This window comes from Anguilla anguilla, chromosome 18, assembly GCF_013347855.1.
Source record: "Anguilla anguilla isolate fAngAng1 chromosome 18, fAngAng1.pri, whole genome shotgun sequence".
Classification (NCBI taxonomy): domain Eukaryota; kingdom Metazoa; phylum Chordata; class Actinopteri; order Anguilliformes; family Anguillidae; genus Anguilla; species Anguilla anguilla.
In genome coordinates this window covers 252501-274956 of record NC_049218.1, presented here as the reverse complement: position 1 = coordinate 274956, position 22456 = coordinate 252501, and the positions used below count along the sequence as shown (strand labels likewise).

Below are 22456 nucleotides of genomic sequence, written 5' to 3'. Positions count from 1 at the left end.
ATTAGTGGTGAAGGCTACGACAAAATATAGCAATTGTAGCACCGTTTTATGCTCTTATGTGTTGCCTAAAATCTTCCCTTATTGTTCCAAGTTATAACTCGCTCGCAGTATTGGCAATTAGGTTTGGTGTGTAAAATGTATTGACGCCTTGAGTCAACAGTGAAACATGCATGATCATTTTATTCACAGGGAGAAAAAAAGACTGACGAAAGTCTGACAGGAAGGCAAGCTTTGCAAAAAAAAGACATATTTTCCTAATGGTTGTAAAATAAGTAGCCCACTTCTCACTCTGAACGCTTTTTAAAAGCCATGGTGTATTTTCTCATCTCCTGAAGAACTAAAGCCTGACAGCACTCTCATCCGTCTTCAACGCAACGCCACGAAACGGAATAATGTTAACGATGTGCATACAGATCCCCTGGAAAATATTCCACATGTCAGAACTGGATAGTGGCACAATGGCGCGCGGCCAATTTGCACTAAAATAACTGCTTTTCACCAAATGACGGATTTGTACTTGGACTATATGGTATATTCATCTATTTTTTAACTCTACCTAAGGACACATACCAAAATATTTTTATTATTATTTTTATTTATTTTTTGGTGGTGGTGGTGGGGGGTTACATTCGATTAAGGCTTAGAGCAGTGGGATAATTTGCGCGTCTGTGTTTAAATGTCAAATAGTAAATGTAGCGTTGAACCAGGTCAGGTTGGCACTATATTTAATGAATGCAGGCCAAATGAAAAATTAATAATGGGGTCAATATGACAAAATACGTTTTGTACCTTAATTAAAATATAGAAAAACATAGAAGAAAGACGCCACACACAGTGAGGGCGTTTAATAGCTATGAGATTCCGTAATGCGTCTATATCTCATCTGTTTGATTAGTAAAACTCAGCAGGGGACAATTTAAACGTTTATGCTTATATTACAGCCTCTACCACGTGATACTTCCATGGGTGTTCAGTGCTCACTTCACAGAAGTGTAGCTGATTAGAGTTGCAATGGAGAAATATTTTGGGTATCTAATAATAATAATAATAATAATAACAATAAATCTTATCAGCTTTTTTTTTTAAATTAAAGACTAATTCCCATGAGTCAGCTTCATGCATTCTGAATTAAAACTATCTTTAACACGCATGTTAGAGAAAAAGAAATGAATAGACCTAAGTGGGTGCATAAATTTATGAATTGTAAAAAAAAAAAAAGTAAAATTAAAAGAATACATTTCCATTGATCAGTTTTGTAATTTAACACTTGCATTTTGTATTATTAAGCATATTTACACACACCAAAAAAGAAAATAAATAAAATATGTAGGCCAAGTAAAAATACACGTTTAAGCATTTATGACCGGTGGACTGAAAACGCGAGGAACGCTAAATGGCAGTCTTTATCAATGGTAGCTTTGTTACCGTGGTAACACTCAACACATGAAAAACAACGTTCCCGACAGCCTTCATCGGTCGTGATATGTAGCATAGCTTGCAAAATAACCTTCGTTTAACCTTATGAGCAAGGCATTGTGCGAATAACGTTACACAAAGTTTTTGCACTTGAATTACACACCAGCAGATGAAAACTGCAGCCAAAAATTCCGTATTTGTAACTGTGCCTTGAACCTTTTCTTAATTGTGTGTAGGCCTATAGTTTTCTATTTAATTACACTCGGTGAGTTTAAAGACATCAGTTCCTCCATTCATTTTGTGATAAATCATGATAATATTGTGAACAAAAACTCATGAGCAGGCTATGGTAGTCGTCCTTATTTTTATATTATTTTCAAATACAAACTACCGATTTTTAAAATATATCGCTACTGTGTACAATGCACCCCACGCTTTTCATTTTCCAGTTTCAAACTGTTTTGGTAACTTCTTACCACTTCCAAAGTCTTTCACATACTAACAGTATCTATACATGTCACCCTTCTGGCTTTTAATTTATTCTCAAGCAAAAAGCAAAAATGTTGCTCTTGCTGAAGTCCCTGCGAGTTTAAGATTGGTGCGATGACAGTGAAAAAGAGCAGCGTTTCCAATTTTGCCCGCGTTTTCCCCCGTCAGGGCAGCTGTATAGACCTTCCCATTGGAAAGAGCAATTCATCATGAGGCCACGCCCCCTTGGGCTGTCATAGAAACAGCACATGGGCACATGTGCGCATAAATTACTCCCCTCTCCCAGACTCCCAGAGTGGATAGAGAATACAAAGAGGTACTCACAGAAATAAATATGACGTATCTATGACATAGGCCTACTTATACTGCAGATGGCCTAATCAAATCAGCAGAACAGGCTGCTAAAGACGATAACAGAGCGAGAATACTAGACACGAAAGAACATTTTATTATTACTGTACTTCAGCGTAAATAACTGAGTGACCAAAATACAGCAGATCTACCAAAATAAAAATGAAATGAAGCATCCATAATATAAATAAAAAATAAGTTTCACATATTGTTAATGGCAGTGTCTCCGGGTTCTGTAGGTGATGACAGCTGAACAGAATCATGATGAAACAAAAGTGAGGTCAAAGTTTGAAAGGTCAAGTGAGGGTCAGTGTGTAAAGGATTGCAACATTAAGAGGACTGGCTCAAGGAGAGCTCTTTCAAAAACGCTAAGGTTCCTTTAATATTTAATACGGGAAATGTTTGTCCAGTCATGTATTTCTGTCAAAATAACAAGAGAAAGAACACTTTTGCCAAGAGTTGCTCAGATGCTGTGAAGTGCGATTACTGAAATTGGTCTGAAACCAACACCGCCTGTTTATCCTTCAGCCTGTGACTCCTGACTGGCTAACCACTGGAGATTCTGCTTACAAAGAACAGCGGTTGTTTTTATTTCATTTCCATGAACATTTGTATAGTACTAGCACTTGTACTGTTCTGCATAAAATAACCCTATATATATATATATATATATAGTGAGCTCCATAATGTTTGGGACAAGGACATATTAATTTTTTTATTTGGCACTGTACTCCCAAATTTTAGATTTGTAATTAAACAATTAACACATCGCTAAAGAGCAGATTCTCAGCTTTTATTATAAATAGTTCCCCCTTTCAGGTGTTTCTGATTAGTCGGGTGTTTTATTTGCTCCCATAGTTCAGGTATAAGAGAGTTTTCAGCATCTAATCTCTATTTTAGACTTTTGATTGCCTTTGGAGTCTGTTATTGGTGTTTGTCAACATGAGTACCAGATTTGTGCCAAAGAAAGTCAAGGAAGCCATTATGAGGCTGAGAATTAATAATTAAAATTTTAAAAAAAACAGTCAGGGACATACGCCAAACCTTAGGCTCATCAAAATCAACTGTTTGGAACATAATTAAGAAGAAAGAGAGCACTGGTGAGCTCAGTAATCCCAAAGGGCTTGGTAGGCTAAGGAGCACCTCTACATTGATGACCGAAGAATCCTCACCATAAAGAAGGAATCCCGAAAACCTGTCTGATAGACCAGAGACACTCTCGAGGAGGCAGGCGGGGACGTGTCAGTAACTACTGTCCACAAAGGAAGTCACAGACGGAACTACAGAGCCTACACTGCAAGATCCAAACTGCTACTCACACGCAAACACAGGACGACCAGGAGCCTAAAAGAGCCAGCAGAGTTCTCGAGAATCTTGCAGACAGATGAGACCAAGATTCACTTGGATCAGAGTGATGGCAAGAGCAAAGTGTGGAGGCCAGAAGGAAGGTCCCCAGGCCCAGCTCGCCTGTGACACACGGGGGTGGGGGTGTTACGGTTTGGGCATGTGTGGCAGCCCCAGGCCCAGCTCGCCTGTGACACACGGGGGTGGGGGTGTTACGGTTTGGGCATGTGTGGCAGCCCCAGGCCCAGCTCATCTGTGACACCTGGTGGTGAGGGTGTTGCGGTTTGGGCATGTGTGGCAGCCACAGGCATTGGCTCATTTGTCTTCACTGATGATTTAACTGCTGACCTCAGCGGATGAATGAATTTTGAAGTGTACAGAAGCATCTTATCTGCTCAGGATAAACAAAAAGCCTCCAAACTCATGGAATGGCACGTCATCCTACAGCAAGACAATGTCACGGAACTCACTGTACATCTAGACACATACACATTATATATTACAATATAACTATATTTGAAATCTCCATTATGTGGTAAAACCTTTATTTGTTAATTGCTATCAATTTATTCACAACGCTTTGCACAAGGAATGGTGAACATGCATATTAAGTTGTAATTATGTGAGGGTCATTTACTGAGACATTTGACATTAAATACATGACAATCATAACATACATTTACAAATCATCGCTTATGTTTTGGGAATCATGTTATATTAGTGCATTGAACTCTATATTTGTGAATCGTGTTCAATATTTCAGAATCATATTCAATTTATGAACATAATTTTTTTTGTCAGTTGCCCCACGCTGCACTTTGACCAAAGTGAGTGTGGGCAAATGCAGTGCTCACGCTCCAGTCAGATGCAACTCGGAGAAACGTGGACGTGAATATGACTGTGTACACAACCGTCTCCACTGTCAGTTCGGTGAAAGCAGTGCAGTTCAGAATTTTTGGGGTATAATCAATATCTTCTCAACAATCGCATGCAGTCAGTAAGGCTGCGGTCAAAGGTATCGGCAGTGATTCAAACCAGAAAAGACTTCCCCCCCTCTGGTCCAGGGGGCCAGTCTTTCTCTCTGAGCCTGTGCCAGCAGAAGTAATGATTTTTGGGCTTCTCAGCACAAATAATGACGTCATAAACCTGCAGCCTCAAAGGACTGTGCTGCAGTGTTTGAAGAGGAAGCTCCCTAAACACACAGAAACTCTGATGGAGGTTTGCCGTATGGAAAGAGGGAAACTATCATCCACACTGCATATCACAGCGAGTCATTTTGAGAATATGAGGAATAATTTCATACATCAAAATGTCTGGGATGATCTGCGAATCGTGATGCTTTTGCCTTCTAACCTCGATGCTGTAATTGAATTCTACTGCACAGCTAATACAGCTAATAATATTTTACACCACAAGCCAGCAACTTGGCGCCTGCGCAATCTTGTGCATTCCCAGTATCAGTGTTGTGTGAGCATTTAAAGCGTGACATCACAGATACTCCATGTGATCTGAATTTTCTCAACTGAACATTCCAATGCTGATGTAACCATCACTGCTGGTAACTGAAAGCAAAGCAGTTCTAGAACACTGACTTAGAAAGTTGGAAAAACATTTTTTTTTTAAACTACTCTTATCAAAGCTTCACTATTTCAGACAAAGGAAAAAAATGAACATTGTTTGCCAGCCAGTTTTTTTTAAAATTAGCCCATTAGTGATATTATAGCAAATTGGCATCGAGCTAAAAAATGTCATCCAATGGATCGCTGGATATCACTGGGAAACCAAATGCCTCTACAAAAAAATACCTTCCTGATGATAATTTTGTAGAGGCCCTGTAAAATAACATATTCCTAGTGTTGTTTCTTTTTTCCATAACAACAGGACAGGGATAGAAGAAAGGCCCCCACTTCCATCCATCCAAGAAACTGAAGCATGTACGGACTGTGTTACATTCACTGTAAAACCAGAGAACTTCGACACTAGTTAACTGCTTTCAGGAAGATGTTTCTCTTTGGTATGAGTGTCTCTCTTCCTTTAATGAGTATGGACTCTGAACTGAAATTACATTTAAATCTCAGGCAGGGTTGATATATGTAGGCCACAGATAGAAGGGAAGAGCAGGCGGAATCTCGGGTGTGGCCAGGCGGAATCCCGGGTGTGGCCAGGCGGAATCTTGGGTGTGGCCAGGCCTCACATTGGGCCTGTATTTACAGCCTTATTCCACTATAGCGCTCAGCCTTCAGCTAACTGTGCGCATCTGTGTTTACTGTAGTTTTATTCTGGGATGTCTCAGAAGAGCCTGGACAGCTTTGGCTAAAGAAACATCCCAGAGTTTAACCCTTTAAAGCAGGCAGTCAGAGGACTTTTATAACCTTGGAAAGGAGCCACTGTGACCTGCTGGTACAGTCCTCAGGTCAAGCGGATACTGAGAAAAGAAGTTCATACGGTAGAATAAGTTCACAAGTGTTCTGGTGATTCTGTAATAAGTTCATATGGTAAAGGGTTCTGGTGATTCTGTAATAGAGGGCTCTGAATTTTCTTGCACTGGGGGGAGTACCTCCTGATCTAGACTCAATCTGTCAGAGTGAAGACTGTTAGGCTCAGCCTAAACTAGTGGGGAGTACCTCCTGATCTAGACTCAACCTGTCAGAGGCTCAGCCTAATTCTACTCCGCAATCCACCAGCTGCGCTGCTATAGTCACTGTGCTACACAAAGAGCCAGTGCACATGTTTGACGTCGCCATTGTATCACACACAGGCACACACAGGCACACACGCACACACGCACACACGCACGCACGTACACACGCACACACGCACACACGCACACACACACGTACGCACGCACGTACACACGCACATACACACGCACACACGCACGCACACACACGCACGCACGCACACACACACACACATACACACGCACACACGTACACACGCACACACGCACACAAAAAGCCAACAGAGCTGTCAGCCATTTACAGTAGTACTTTAAATTTACAGGTCCTTTAATGTTTCATAAATGTGCAGCACTTTACTGTAACTAAGATACAGCACACTACTGCATTTTCTTTAAACAGTAAATAGGTTTACAATAAATAACAGAGAGCAGGTATGGCAGCTAATTACTGCAGATGTAGTTTTTTACAGTTCTGTAATTCAGTAAAGCAGTAGTCCACAGTTAAAATTCAGCAAATATAGATAAATGTTTTACAGCGCACATGCGCCACTGCTAAGTTGCAACGCTAGCACAATGCAAAGCCAACTGGAAGTGGGTTTGTACCAAGCCAGGATGAATCAGGTTGTGACATACACCAGGCCATGCATCAAAAAACACATAAGTACTTCTGCTTTTATCAGTTAGTATGGTCTGAGACAAGGAATCTAAGCTGTATCCAACAGCTGTTCCAAATTTCGAAGTTAGAAAAAATAAATATTATTTCATTTTAATGTGACTGCAGTATCTAACAAAAATAGAACAAAGCCAATTTGATTTATTATGGAAAAATGAGATTATCTAGACATGCAGAGAAGCTGGTCCAACTACTTTTTTGACAAATAAGTTAAGAAACAGACATCCCAGGAGTGTGGTGGTTTAATGGAAGCGCTTGTAGTCTGCCATGTTTGCCACATGGGCATGAGGGCCCCAATATGATAAAAACTGCAACCAGCACTCCAGCACTAAGGACCATACATCTGAACTCTGAAATATTAGTTTTCAATGTCAGTTTTTCTTTGCTTAGCAGGCCCACTTATCCTGAGTAACTTATGCAGCTTTGCCTTTTGAAACATGCTGGAAATGTACACGGATGGATATTTACTGAGGAAATTCAGTTACTCAGGGTTTCATACCTGGGAAATGAACCGGCAAACAAGGCCAGTTCTTTAATAACCATAACAACACATTTCAGCCCAAACTGATGCAGTTTAGCAATTCTGCAAAACTTCCAAAAACTCCATTTCCCATGGTGCCTCCTGTCTTCAAACCTCCAGCATCACAACAGTGTGAAGCTAATAAGCGTGTAGCCAGAAGGTTTTGGGGTCAAATCCCAGCTTTGCTTTGCATTGAGCTAGGAAGTCCCAGGTAGGGCATTGCCATTGGGCTCTTAAGTTAGCTGCTTATTTGATTGTCTCCATATTTTGCCCTGCTGTAGAAATGGGTAAGGGGCCATGGCGGAATGTGTGATGTCATCATGCGTGGCCTGCATGGCGGAATGTGTGATGTCATCACACGCGTCCTGCATGGCGGAATGTATGATGTCATTACGGGGCCTGCATGGCGGAATGTGTGATGTCATCACGCGCGGTATGCGCTGATTTATTGTGACACGGGGAAGGAGCGGTCGCTGCTTCTGTGACTGCGGTAATGAAGCTGTGAGCCAGACAGCATGAAACGAAGCAAGGCCTTACAATTTAATCAGCTCGTAAACAGATCAGCCGCATCGAGCAAACCACATTATTATCCATCCAGAGTAAATCACGCTAATCTCAGGAGATAAAATCAACATCATTAATGGTCACATGTCATATTCATCAACACTAAAGCATCCCTTTTGACAGATTAATCCTAACCGCATCTCCCAAGATGTATGGAAATGGGCCTTGCAGCAAACAATTCACCCGTAACAAGCAGCTCCAAACCCTGCTTGGCTTTTATGTGTCATTTTCCACATTGATTTACAAATTTTAAGTGCTCATCAAGGTGATATATGGGAGGGAAAATGGCGTTTGCAATACTATGTCACTCAAAATGTGTCATCTTCTGCCTCCTTCCTGTGGCTTGAAAGCCTAATTTAGTTCATTTAAGACCGGCTGGGGGATCGCTGTCTGCTCCATGATATGTCTCCATTTGCTTCATTTACACTTTTTGGTTTTTGACAAAGAATATATTATGGAAATGCACCCGTCCCTGGGAATGCTTAATGTTCAGACCCTGAGATAAATATTCACGACAAGTCGCTGTGTGTCACTGACTGTTAATAGCTCAATAAATGTAAAAATGAGATTTCAAAAGACTTTATTCTTACATATATAATTATTTATCAGTGTCTTGAGGGCTTTTTTTTTTTTACAACAAACTATAAAAACTGAATGTTGTATTTGGTTATACAATCTGCGTGAAAGGGCTGCCTTCTTAACTGGCTCTTATAAAAACAGTTGGCTGATTCCAAATGAACAGATTTCTGTAATTATATATTTTATTCAGAGCATTGCCCTGATCTCTATACAAACTGTTCACATCAAGAATAATACTGAGGGGAAGAGGGTAATATGAAAATAATAAACAGGCTATAAAATGATTATTTTACTGTATGACTGAAAAGTCAATCTAGCAGCCCAAATTCTGCTGCTTCCTGCAGGTTTACACCAGTTTCTCTGGGTAAGAATGGAGCGAGCTCCATATTGGCACTGATGCTGGAACACTTCAGTTTGTCTTTGCTATATTGCAGTAAACCTGCTGTTTCGTATTCTAGGAGACCTGCTCATACCCTTCTGGGCAGTGTGCACAGTATGGTATGGTGTAATGTACTTTCTCATAATATGAACAAGATTTAAAATACGTCATTCCACATCGCCATACCAAACATTAAACATTTTCCATACAATAAAGTGTGTTAAAACAGGTGACCATAATTTGTGAGCTGCATGTTCTGGACCACCGGGTTAGAGAATACTTCAGAATGATTCATACGCAAACATTAACAATCAAAGATGTTCCTCTTTTCATTTTTGTTAGGAACTGATTTGGTGCTCAGATCTGCTCTATATAGTTCATAATTCATCTTTTTCCATTTAACAATGATATGCAACAGACTGCAGTATACAGTAAAATGTCCAGTGTTAAATCCACTCTTGCAGAGGTTATACGAGGTTCTACTATTGCCAGAGTGGACTCATAAACAGTGTTAGAGTTGAAGGAACACAGGGCATTTGACTGAGTACTGTTAGACATGGTGCATAGTCCTCAGTAGCACTTCAGGTGTACACACAGCAAACTGCTGTTCTTTGGTTCTCTGGAACTATACTTACTATTCATTTCCAATACCATGGTTCATCATATCAAGTTACTACCAGCAACCGCACACACCTTCCTACCCCATCCTACCCCAACCCACCCTATCCTACTCCAAACCAACCCATCCTAACCCATCCCATCCCACCCCATCTTACCCCATCCCACCCAATCCTACCCCATCCCACCGCATCCCACCCTATGCTAACCCATCTCACCCCAAACCCGATGTCAAAATTAGGTGTAGGATTTGGGACACACAGTAATAGACAGTAATGAATTAATTATTATGTAATTGCAAATTATGACCATTGTCCTCTGTAGTTGAACACTTGATGACAGCCCACATCTTTTTAAATCATTCACAACATTCTGATCGTATATTTGTGATCTACCACCTTCAAGGGTTAAAGGGTTAAAGGGTAGCACAGGAACCAGCAAAGTATGGCGTTTGGGTGCAATTCCCAAAGATCAGTCTGAATAGTATAATAATGTAATGATGTTTTCTTATAGAAAAGCTGGAGAATACTACAGAACACATACATGTCTAAGGGCTATGTGAAACTGACAATGAATATTCTCATGATATTTACAAGACAGTATTCATCTTTAGGGTTAGAGTAAAGAAAAAGGTCATAATATCCAACCATTAACTTTGAAGCAAATGCATTTTGGTTGATGCATCTTATACTTCATAGGTCAAAACTTTCTAATGCCATTACCCTTTCCTTATGTATCATTAGTAAAAATCTTTATGCTGTTTTTTTTTAAAGCACTCACCATTCAAAATGTCAATTTACCTGAGCAAGGACTAAATTACACTGACAGACACATTCAGAAACCTTACTGGCTGACCTAAAGCCTGACTGTCTGACCATCCACATGTTCCTTCACAGTGATTAGGACCTAAAAGCCCTTCTAGATCCACACAGCATGTCCTAAACCAAGACGTATGATACCCACATTTATCATTTATAACCAGCTGGCCAAACGTAAAATAAAAGCACTGTACCACCACAGCGAATTTAAGCCCACTCCTTACCCTGATTAAAGCTGCTGTTCCCCCCTCTCACATAGCACCTGTCACAAGCGAAGGGGTGGCGGATATTGACAGAAGCACGTGCAGAGAAAAGCATTACTGGACCAGAGAAACCGCAGACTTAGGAGACCGAACAGCTCCCCTCAGTCGCATCTTCATCACATTCACAACGAAAAATCAACAAGGAAGTACTGTTTCCTCGATACGCGCCCGTCTCAAAACATCGGAAGGGATGAGACACCGCGAACACCGCGGATCGAACCCGGAGACGCGGGGTGTCGCTAAAGAACAGCCCCACGGAGCTCCAAGGCTTCTGCACGCGCCCAGAGCTCGTTTGTTTGGTAAATTTTAGTTTTACCTTTGAAACAGGCTCTCGACTTCCATTCAGGTCTGGCCCGCGCAGTGCCCGATAAAAGCAGACCAAAGACAAAAGAGGAATACCACAGAGCCGTGAGATGAGGCTCCGCGTCCTTCTGCAGGTAAGGGTGCTCACCGCTAGCAACGGCCGGCCGTCTGGTTACAGGTGTGAGAATGACCTCGATTCAGAGATGCACAAAAATACATCTGAACGTATTTTGAAACAAGACACAGAATACCCCAGATGTAAATGCACTAAGATAAACTATAAAAAACTAGTCCCAAACAATGTATCAAAATAATACAGTGTTTTTAAAACACAAAAACACAAAGCATTACATTTACTTGTAAAAGCTATAGGGCCTCATCATTTCTTCGTGTAACTTTTTCCTGGATAACATCCAGCGCGTTTTCTCCATAAATATTTGCCGGTTGTGCAGCATGGGAAAGGCCCTGGAGTATACTGTAACACACGTCTGCAGTATATCACTGACTCCTCTCATGCCATGCCCAGTTCTGAAAAGCTTGGACATAAAATGTTTTACAAGAACAAGTTTCATAACTGCTGTGAAACAAGGCTATATGTCCTGGAAGATAAATAAAATGCATCAGGGCCTATCATCCCGAAATCACTGAAGCCATTTGAAGTTAATAGTCTAGGATCTATTAATAGAATATTAAGGTCTAAATTGAATTACTTTGGAGTGTTTTGTTATTTGTATTTTATGAGCTTGATGTAGATTTCACATGATATTTCAGGAAGAGATTTTTCTTTATTTTCAGTGTACACTAAATACATCCTGGTAGCCTGTCTGGTATCAATCCAGGTAGCGTATCCAACTCCCTAATCAACTTGTCATTTAGCCTGTTATTATCCATTCAGAAACTAGACAGTCTCACAAGGTTTGCACCTGTCAGATATTATATAACGGGATTTCACTAGTCGCGATTCGCCATTATGTGTGATGTCTCAAAATGTATTATATAAAATACATATTTCAATACAGCAGCTCTACATATGCGATGATGCTATATTGCTATATTGCAAATACAGCTCTCTCACACAGAATTGTTTTTGCAAATGTGGAGGAAATTGAATATGAAACTGAAAAATGCACAAAATGACGTTAAATGTGGGCTGGGCTAAATTGTTAATTAAGGGATGTGTCTTTTGTGATCTTAGCAAATGGACATGTTCTCTTCTGCTTTAGATTAGGGCGTGTATGAGTGAACTTGTAATACTATCTCTGTCGGAACCAAATGTCCTCACAAGGATAGAAAGATGAGGAAAATTTATCTTTGTCAAGTCAAGAGGCTGTTTTAGGGTTAGGACTTAGGGTTAGAGTTACAATTTGGTTAAGGTTAGGGTTAGAGGTTACGGAATGAATGTAGTCAATGGGAAGTCCTCATAAGGATAGCAGTACGGGACTGTGTGTGTGTGTCTGCACATGTGTGTCTCTGCGTGTGTGTGTGTGCGTGCGCGTGTGTATGTGTCTCTGTCTCCCGGTTCTTTATATGCTGGTAATAGTGCTGCAGTCCTAGGACATCCATTTTCTGTGGGTACACCTGCACTTCCCTTGTAACAGTGGAGTCCTGCCAGAGAGGGTGTTCCTCATTTCCCTTCAGAGTCGAGTCCATCTGCTGTGAGCATGCTCTGATGCCGCTCTGATACCACTCTGATGCCACTCTAATACCGCTCTGATGCCGCTCTGATACCGCTCTAATGCCGCTCTGATGCCACTCTGATGCCGCTCTGATGCCGCTCTGATACCGCTCTGATGCCGCTCTGATTCCACTCTAATACCGCTCTGATGCCGCTCTGATGCCACTCTAATGCCGCCCTGATGCCACTCTAATACTGCTCTGATGCCGCTGATGCCGCTCTAATACTGCTCTGATGCCACTCTAATACCGCTCTGATGCCACTCTGATGCCACTCTAATACCGCTCTGATGCCACTCTGATGCCGCTCTGATACCACTCTAATACTGCTCTGATGCCGCTCTGATTCCACTCTAATACCGCTCTGATGCCACTCTGATGCAACTCTAATACCGCTCTGATGCCTCTGATGCCGCCCTGATGCCGCTCTGATGCCGCTCTAATACCGCTCTGATGCCACTCTAATACCGCTCTGATGCCGCTCTGATGCCTCTAATACCGCTCTGGCGCATCCATAAGCAGACTGCCATGAGCCCCCCACACAGGGAGGGGGCGACACCAAAACCAGGGGTTTAATGCAGCATCCGCAGACAGCGAGAGTGAAATTGGATTCTTACCAAAATACCGCACAGCTGATCATATTTACACCCTACACACCCTAATAGAAAAACATGTTAAACAAAACAAAGCTCAAATTTTTGCTTGATTTCCAAAAGTAATAAGTTGCTATTTTTTATATTTAGCAATAGCATTACATGGATACTGTCACCTCACAGAAGGAAGGTCCTGGGGTTCGAACCCCAGCCAGGGCCTTTCTGTGTGGAGTTTGCATCTCCACCCTGTGTCCACATAGGTTTCCTTCAAGGTACAAAATCCAAAGACATGCAGGTATCCTAATTAGAGAGTTTAGATTTCTTGTAGGTATGCGTGTGTGAGTGAATGGTGTGTGTCCCCTGCAATGGAGTGCTGACCTGTCCAGGGTATATTCCTCCCTCTCACCCAATGCATGCTGGGATAGGCTCTAGCCTCCCCATGACCCTGACCAGGAAGTAGGTTAGATAATGGATGGATGAAAGGATGGATGGATTACATACTATAGCTAGCAATGTACCTCAAAATACTTGCTAGTTATCACCTTTTGACTGATTAATCTGTTAGCAAAAGTGCTTCTCACCAATTTTAGGTAACTGTATAATTTCTTTGGCAAACAGTGGGGAACCAAATAAACAAGGCTTTCTTGGAATGCTTTGAGAGACACTGCTTCTTTGATCAGAAAATTCAAAGTTAAACCATCTCTCACACATAGAACCTCTTGTCGACATATTCTGGTATTGTTAGAGGAAGCAATAAATATTTATTTTCTGCCAGCATTAGGTGTGAGTGCTTGTGAATCGTCATTTTGCCTTATTTATTTTCTTCTGGAAGACAGCATAATGAGGTTTTAAATAATTAATTTGAGCACCTAAGATGGAGGATGGCACACAGCAGGCAGATGTTTGCAGCTGCTGAGGATAGGCAAGGGTAGGCGGTATAATGGTGCTCAGTGTAGCATGGGAGTGTTGTATTTTGGGAGTGCTGTATTTCTTAGCCAATTTGTATCTAGGTGTCACATAAAGTACTGATTAAAGCTGTGTCCAATGGGAGTAGTGTTTAAGTATGACATTCTACCGACATGTCTCAGAAAACAGTCATTCAGGGAGGTGCTGCTTTGCTGGTGGGGCTCACTTATGTCAAATTAGATGGTCCTTTTATCAAAGATTCAGTATCTGACTCTCAGGGGACGTTTGTGACATCTTTAGCTTATTTATGGGTCAGCGTGTATTCCGTAGGACCGTTAAAGATTTCAGGTTCATTGTAATTGTGGCTCTCCATCACATGACGCTGTCCATTTATATAGGCTGGGGAAGTGAAACTGGCTCTCCCGGTCAGTTACTGCTGGTTTTCTTTTCTGCCTGATAGTCCTTAGTCCAATAATGTCACTGATTGGCCGCTTGGTGCTTCAGGTTTGAACAAGTCCCTGAATAGAGGGGAGGACTGAAAAGCAGCAGTACTCCTGGCTCAGAGGGCCAGATCAGGATAGCCCAGGGTTACAGCCTCAGAGAACTGCAAGCCTGCATTGATGCAATTGATCTGTGAGTCTGCAAGGTACTCAGTCAGTGACATGGCATGCATGATTCATTACTACATACCGATTTACGATATGCCATTTCTTTGTGAATATAAGATGAAAAATGGTTGTAGAATAGCAATCATGATGATTTATTTTTCTAGTATGAATTGAATTATGATATTTTTACTGTAGTAGCATGTATATATGAAAGTCTCCACAACATATTCAACAAGTCTATATTTCTTTCATAAATGAGTCATATACGACTTCAACCACATGTTTGTATTGATCACACCCCCAAACTACCTGCTCAGCCTCAATTTCCACCAATCCAGGGCAACTGCTAAAAAACAGCCATGAAAAAACCTCTTCAATATGTACCGCTGGTGAGGGGCTTTTTTCACCCTAGAAACAGAACCCCATTAATATTCTCATTCACTCAGATGATCTCCCCCTGAAATGCAGGTGATGTAACAATGTGCATTTCTGCGTGTCTGGGGCTGATTAAATTGCATTAGTTATTGCATTAGCTCTGCAGCAAATCTATGCCTGAGATATTGTTCAGTACTCACATAACTTACACAGGTATACCTTATCCACGTACTGTATGAGGCTGGATGTGTCGGTTAAGTATCCCACACAAATCCCGTAAAAAATTAGTTTCCAGTTGGGCATATTCCCTTGTTGTGCTTTTTAACTTTTTTTTAGATCAAATAGTAGCTTGAAATACAGAGTAGACGCTGCAGACGGAGAGTTTATCTTGACTTGGGTGCTTATGTAGCAAAAGAAGGGGAGAGGGTGGGGAGGGCTTCAGGGATTTTAATTTTGGCCTATTTGTTCCAGAAAAAAATATCAAATAATAAACGGGAGATGATGTTTATGCCATGATGCAAATGATGAAACGTAACTGAAACAGGTTTTCGTAAGTTTCATGGAGCAAGGTTTCACTATGATCCCTAAACTCTGAAATAAATACTAGTGGTCACACACTCTCTTATCCTGAATCCCACCTCCACTGAACCCTCTCTGTCCCATCTCTTATGAAAACCTTATTTTCACTGCAGTAGTCTCATTCCCTGTAATGACTGTGCTCCCTGGATGAGTACGTTTTTTATCATTGTCCACTGGAAAAACAATGACAAAGGCGATTTACTTTCCTCAGTAAATCAACCGCTATGCACATTTTATTCTTATTTTAAAAAGTGCTTTTTATATGGAGTGGGAATCTGTCTGGGGTGAAATCTGAGGAGATAAAATCTGAGAAAATGTCTATCTAAAGCAGAACTGTGTGAAGTCTTGCTTGTACCTTTCATCCCTAAATGTACTTAGAACAACAGAATGTGAGCAAATCGCTTAAATAAAAATGCCCGAGGTGGTTCTTTGCGAAGTATACAACCCTAGGAAAGTGTTTCATTGGATGAATGAGCATTTGGTAATTCCAACTGTGCACTGTCCCTGGCGGTTAATTTTCAAATACTTGCTGACTTTGACTACAAGAACGGCAAAAGTTCATTTCAAGCTGTGAGCAGACGTGCAAGTGGAGATCCGAATAATGCGCGTTAAAGAAGAATCAGAAGATGAACTGGACAGAACCACAGAGACCACCCTCAGGAGCCTGTTAATGTTACATGCATTTTATGCCCATGGAAGTCTCAGAGTGGAACTCATTTATTTCTGCAGCTGAAGCAGAGGCTTCTTACAGAAGTAGCACAGAAGTAGGAGTGTAATACAGGCTGCCAGGTCCATGACCAGTCTACCCCTGTCACCTTCCTGACGTGACTCTGAAGAGGATCTCCAGCCATGGGGATCTCCCAGCAGGCCGTGGGGATCTCCCAGCAGGCCGTGGGGATCTCCCAGCAGGCCATGGGGTTCTCCCAGCAGGCCATGAGGATCTGCCAGCAGGCCAAAGTCCCCTGACTGCTGACAGACAACTCCTGGTATTAAGGGCAGCAGAGTAGTATAATGGCTAAGGAGTCGGTCTTGTAACCTAAAGGTTGTGGGTTCAATTCCCCAGTAGGACACTGCCTTGTACCCTTGAGCAAGGTATGTTCAAGCCTACAATCGTGCCTACGTACAGTAGCCAGTGATTCACATCTGCTCAACATATGTTAGTGGGTCTGGAAGCTGTTATTGTCATGGACAGTATAAATAGTAAACATTTAAGAGCCAAAACGGCACAGATACATTGCACAGGTTTGAGAGAACAGAGGGCGTAACATTCTTTGGTAAAATGAATGTTGATTTTTCTTTTTGCAACAGTGACATTCCGGTATATTCTCAAACGTATTTCTTTCCAACAGCCCAGGCCTGGGGCGCATTTCATGTGAAGAGTGCTGGACAGTTCCAGTGCGGGGGGGTGGTGCCCGGTTTGGGGTGAGCATTGCAGCGGGGGGGGGGGTGGTGCCCGGTTTGGGGTGAGCATTGCAAGATGTGGAAACGTGTTTCAATAGGACCTCATGCACACCCTCCTTCACTAACACTTGAGTTCATTTCATGGAATGCATGAAGTACTACATTTTATAGAGCACATACAACAGTTTTAGTCTAAGCAGGACAGTGTGTACATATATATGTACATATACATATATATATATATATATATATATATATATATATATTCTAAAGCAGAGCCACAAGCCGCACATGGGGGTGGAGGAGACCCAATCAAACGCACGCACAGAGAGCAAGCAACGGACACCCAGACAGCCAACGGGGTCGCTTATACCATTCTGTATGATATTTTTACCATTTTTTAGGATATTTTTTACATTCACCTCAATTAAACCACTCAAAATGAAAAATGTCTGAACTGCTATCCTGACATATTGAAGCAACATATTTAAATATAAGATGTTAGCTTACTACTGTTGATATGATCATTATGTAGAAAGATGGTCCCTGAATTTGACAATATGCCAATATTAGTAACCGTCAACTAATAAGATTGTCATGAGAGCATTAATTGCCTTGCAAGTGTGAACAGAACCATACATGTTAGGAACTACACCAATATTGAACAAGAATTAGAAAAATATGCATAAAAAACAATGTTTAAGACAACATGCAGAAACGATTATAGCAGATTTTTTTCAATACATTTTTTTGAAAAGCATTTGAAACAGCATAATACATGCATAAGCATTCTTGTTGATTTGTACCTTCAGGGATGTTGTGTGTCATTTCCAACTGACCAATTCATATTGATCGGCTATAGGCACATGTGGCTCTGGGTGCCCAAACAACCACCTGCTCCTTCTGCCCAATTCTGCCCAATTGCCCCCCTTTGATTTCATTTTTCAAAACTGTTTTTCCAGGTTGCTGTGCCCTTTTCTCATTTTGAGCCCCTCAGAAGGTCCCATCACAGCCCTGCACACTGTATGGGCCTGAACACTGTGCACACTGTATGGGCCTGAACATTATGCTTGTGTCATTTCTCCTTTATAACATATTCTACTTAATGCAAAAGCCGGCGTTTCCCTGGTGCGACTATTAATGTCAGGTAAATCCTACGGCTCCATGTTTTATTCTCTATCAGCGTTGGACACTAACATTTTTCTTTTCTTATGTGACTTTCTGATGGTGCATTGGAGACTCCATTAAATTGCTGCTTTCACAGGAATAACAATGTAAACTGACATGATGATGTATGGCACTGCCTATAGGATCTGAACCACAGCCGAGGCGAGATGCCCGAACCTTAGGGAGGGACCTCATCTCCAGAGCGCCATTGTGCAAATGTCCTCCATGGATCATTCTTAATTAGTTCTAATAAATTACCGGTGGCAGAATTTTGAAAAATTAAAGACAGGGGATGCATTTGAACCTTTAGCTGCTGTAAACAAATCCGCCTAATGAGGCCCTGCCAGACTGAAGGTGTCTCTGTATTCCTGCATATAATGTCACATTGTGTGTGACCATGTACCTCTCTGTGATTCTTCCATTCATCACTCGCCTATTGTCATAGTATGTCTGTTACAGCACAGTGCTTACCACAACACACCGCCCGCAGCACAGACATCAGAGGTAAAACTGCCGACATATCGCTACATATTGTAAAACAATCCTCATTAACTATTCATGTCTACGTAGGTATGTAAGGTTTGTGCCACGTACCAGTTATAATCTCTCTATTCTCACACACACACACACACACCCACAGACACACACATAGACACATACACACACACACACACACACACACAGACACTCACACACTCACACACACACGCACACACGCGCACACACACACACACACACACATAGACACACACACACATAGACACATAGACACACACACACACACACCCACAGACACACACACACACACACACATAGACACACACACACATAGACAAATACACACACACACACACACACACACACACACAGTGCTACATTATCTTGTTAAATAAAGACTTTGAGTGCAGTAGAACCTGATGACATCCCTACACTTTTATGTACAGAGCAAGATGTGAACAGGCAGGGTTGATGTACAGAGTACAATATCCTCTCTTCCTGTAATGTCTGAGGGATGGTTTACATTCAGGGGACACAAGGGAGCTCTCTTATAAAATATGTATGGACTGCATTCTGCATGTTTGCCTAAATTCCAGCTCAAAGTAAATAAAATCACTGTCCACTCTTCGGTCTGTAAATACATCTCCATCATATTATTCATTAAGCAGTCATTTATATTGCACTTAATGACCATGTTCATAAAATGCAATTGTTATGTATATTAAATATATCAGAAGTTAATACTTCATATAACTGGCATGACTTTTAATATGAAGACATCTGCAATAACAGGAATGTGTTTTTTTGCCAAATTAACTACCGAAGTATTCATCTTGTCCTACAATTGATATTGTGAACCTAAAGCATTTCTGTCAGTCATTTCCCAAGTAAACTCCGTTCTCAAATTTATAGTTATGTTTCAAGCCAACACAGAGAAAAGGAGCAGGAGTCAGATATAATCTCTCCTTTGCAGACAGAGCAAAGTTAATGTAAATAAAATGGATATTTACTGAAACACAGGTTTTTCAGACAGACATGCAAAAATACAATTTAGACATGCCGAGAATACAAGCTTTTAGCCAAATTATTCATGATGATTAAACGATCTCTCTCTCTCCATTATTTGACAGCTCTGAACATATCTGTAGGTAATAACGTACTCAGCATTAAAATGCAAAATGGGGAAGAATGAACTTCAAAGGCATAATTGTTTTCTTGAGTTTAATTTCTTTGTTTAAAAAAATGCTCTGCTGTCACTATGTCCATAAAAAACAGTTCCAAAACCATCTAATGGCTAAATTAAATTAAATGTTGTCATTACCTAGAGGGAGCTTCACAGGGAGTGAGTGAGTTAGTGAGCGAGTGGATGAGAGAATGAGTCAGTCAGTCAGTCTCACCCCCTCACCCTGACTGGATCCCCACCCTCACCCCCTCACCCTGATTGGATTCCCCAATCATATTTATGTTTGTGGTCGAATGCAAAAGCCCCTAATAATAAGAACAATAATAATACACATTTAAACACTGTACTTGTTGACTCATTTCCCTCAACTTGTTCATCTTCATACATGCCAGTGTATACTGTAGGAAATGTGTGGTGTAGAATTTTGGACACACCATTAAAAAAAGTGCTGATGAATGAAGCTCATTGCAACGCAATCCTCGGGTGTATAATGACTTTTAAGATGTGAGTCTTCTGAACACACAATAAGAATGTTTCTATTATGTTTTCCCATTGCAGACTTTGGCTAACACACAATTATAAAGTCATACCATTCAGTCCGGAGTCCCACATTACCCCAATGCAATTTACACACTCCTTTGTGACTGGGTCACTGAAAATTCTTTTTCAAAAAAGAGAAAAGCCTGAAAGTTATTATATGGCAAGTGATTGCATTTTCAGAGTCATTTAGATTATAGCCAAAGGCAGTTGTAAATGTTTAATGGAATTCAATGCAAGGCTATTGAGGTCATGATTTTATGCATATATGTTAGAATATGACATTGAGCATGCTAAATGCTGCTAGTTTTATTCCACCACAATTAAACTAATTGTCTCTTATTCACACAGTTTTATACAGTCACTATCAGTGCATAATTTACTACGGAAAAAAACAAGAAAAATGGAACAAAATAAATTCTGACACTGATTGTTTTGGCGATGTCTCTGATCGGTTTATTCAGATTTTTCAGTCTCATGATGGCATGCTTAACTGATATTGACACTTATTTGATCCTCACGTTGAGAGACAACAGCAACTGATTCCAAATGCAAATTCCACACCAAGAATCAATCAAATCATCGCTAGACCTTTTGTTGTCTTTCTTGCTCCAGGAAACAGCTGAGCAGAAACTGTCCAATTATTTTTGCTCCCCTAAAATGGGGGGGACTCATATTTGCCCTCATATTCACTATTTAATTTCAAATCCAGTGTGCCAGAGTACAGAGCCAAAACAACGGTGTCACTGTCCTAATACTGTAACCACTTCATTCTGATACTGTAACCACTTCATTCTGATACTGTAACCACTTCATTCTGCCTAGAGGACTCGGGTGCTTGAGGCCCTCTCACTGGCCTCTGACACAGTCCACTACCATACCCCCCCCCTCTGTCCTGGCAGCGCAGACCTGTGCCAGGGCCCCCTTGTCTGGACTGTTTCAGTTCCAGCAAGGGAGAGTGCACTCGATACGATGTGCCAAACCTGTAGTCTGTTTAAACAGCTGTTACATTACATTACATTATAGGCATTTAGCAGACGCTCTTATCCAGAGCGACTTACACAACTTTTACAAAGCATTTTTACATTGTATCCATTTATACAGCTGGATATATGCTGAAGCAATGCAGGTTAAGTACCTTGCTCAAGGGTACAACGGCAGTGTCCTTACCCGGGAATCGAACCTGAAACCTTTCGGTTACAAGTCTAGTTCCTTACCCACTGTGCTACACTCCGTCCTAAACCCAATATGGGGTTTACCCAGCTGTAAACCCAATACCCGCTGAGTCATTTAGGATCAGGTCATCCTTGGCAGGAGAGATTCCAGTCAGATCATGTCTTGTGCAGTCCAACAAGTAAACTTATGGCCTGGCATTCCTTTTGGACCACTGCATTGATCTGTTTTATTACAAGGACATTACAGGACATTACCTGAAAATTGCCAGGTTATTACTAGGATATTACTGCAAGATTTCATTTTTCTTTCTCCAACCCAAATCCAGTGGTCCTCAATCAGGACAGTGTAGTAGAGTATGAAGTTAAGGGCTGTAATCAGATCCCATTGTCAATCAGATCTGTCTATCCGGATTGCTGTGAACAACATTACTGTCCTCTAAAGTCAGGTTCTGTGCAGATGCCTTACCCAGTGAGCAAAAAATGGAATCTAGACATCTAGAGGGGGGTAAATCTAGGTTGAGTGACGTTTTGGCATAAATAGACTAGATAAACGCAATACAGCTCAGGTTTTACCTGGATGTAGCCTGGCTGTGTCCTAGACAGAAAGAGAAAACTTGCACTTTTCACCCAAATGTAGCTGGGTTTTCACCACACATAAACGGTGTTTCACAGACTTTTCACCACAAAAATGTTCACTGGGAGGGTCCCCAGCCAGACAGCTTAAGATAAGCAGGGTTGCTAAAAACTTGGAATGAGAGTCCAA

General features: G+C 41.2%; 1 long non-coding RNA gene across 2 annotated transcripts in view; it reads right to left on the bottom strand.

Annotated features, from left to right (window-relative positions):
• The window catches only part of LOC118217839, a 79994-nt gene that overhangs the window by 7161 nt on the left and 50377 nt on the right, over positions 1 to 22456 (bottom strand). The window lies entirely within an intron of this gene.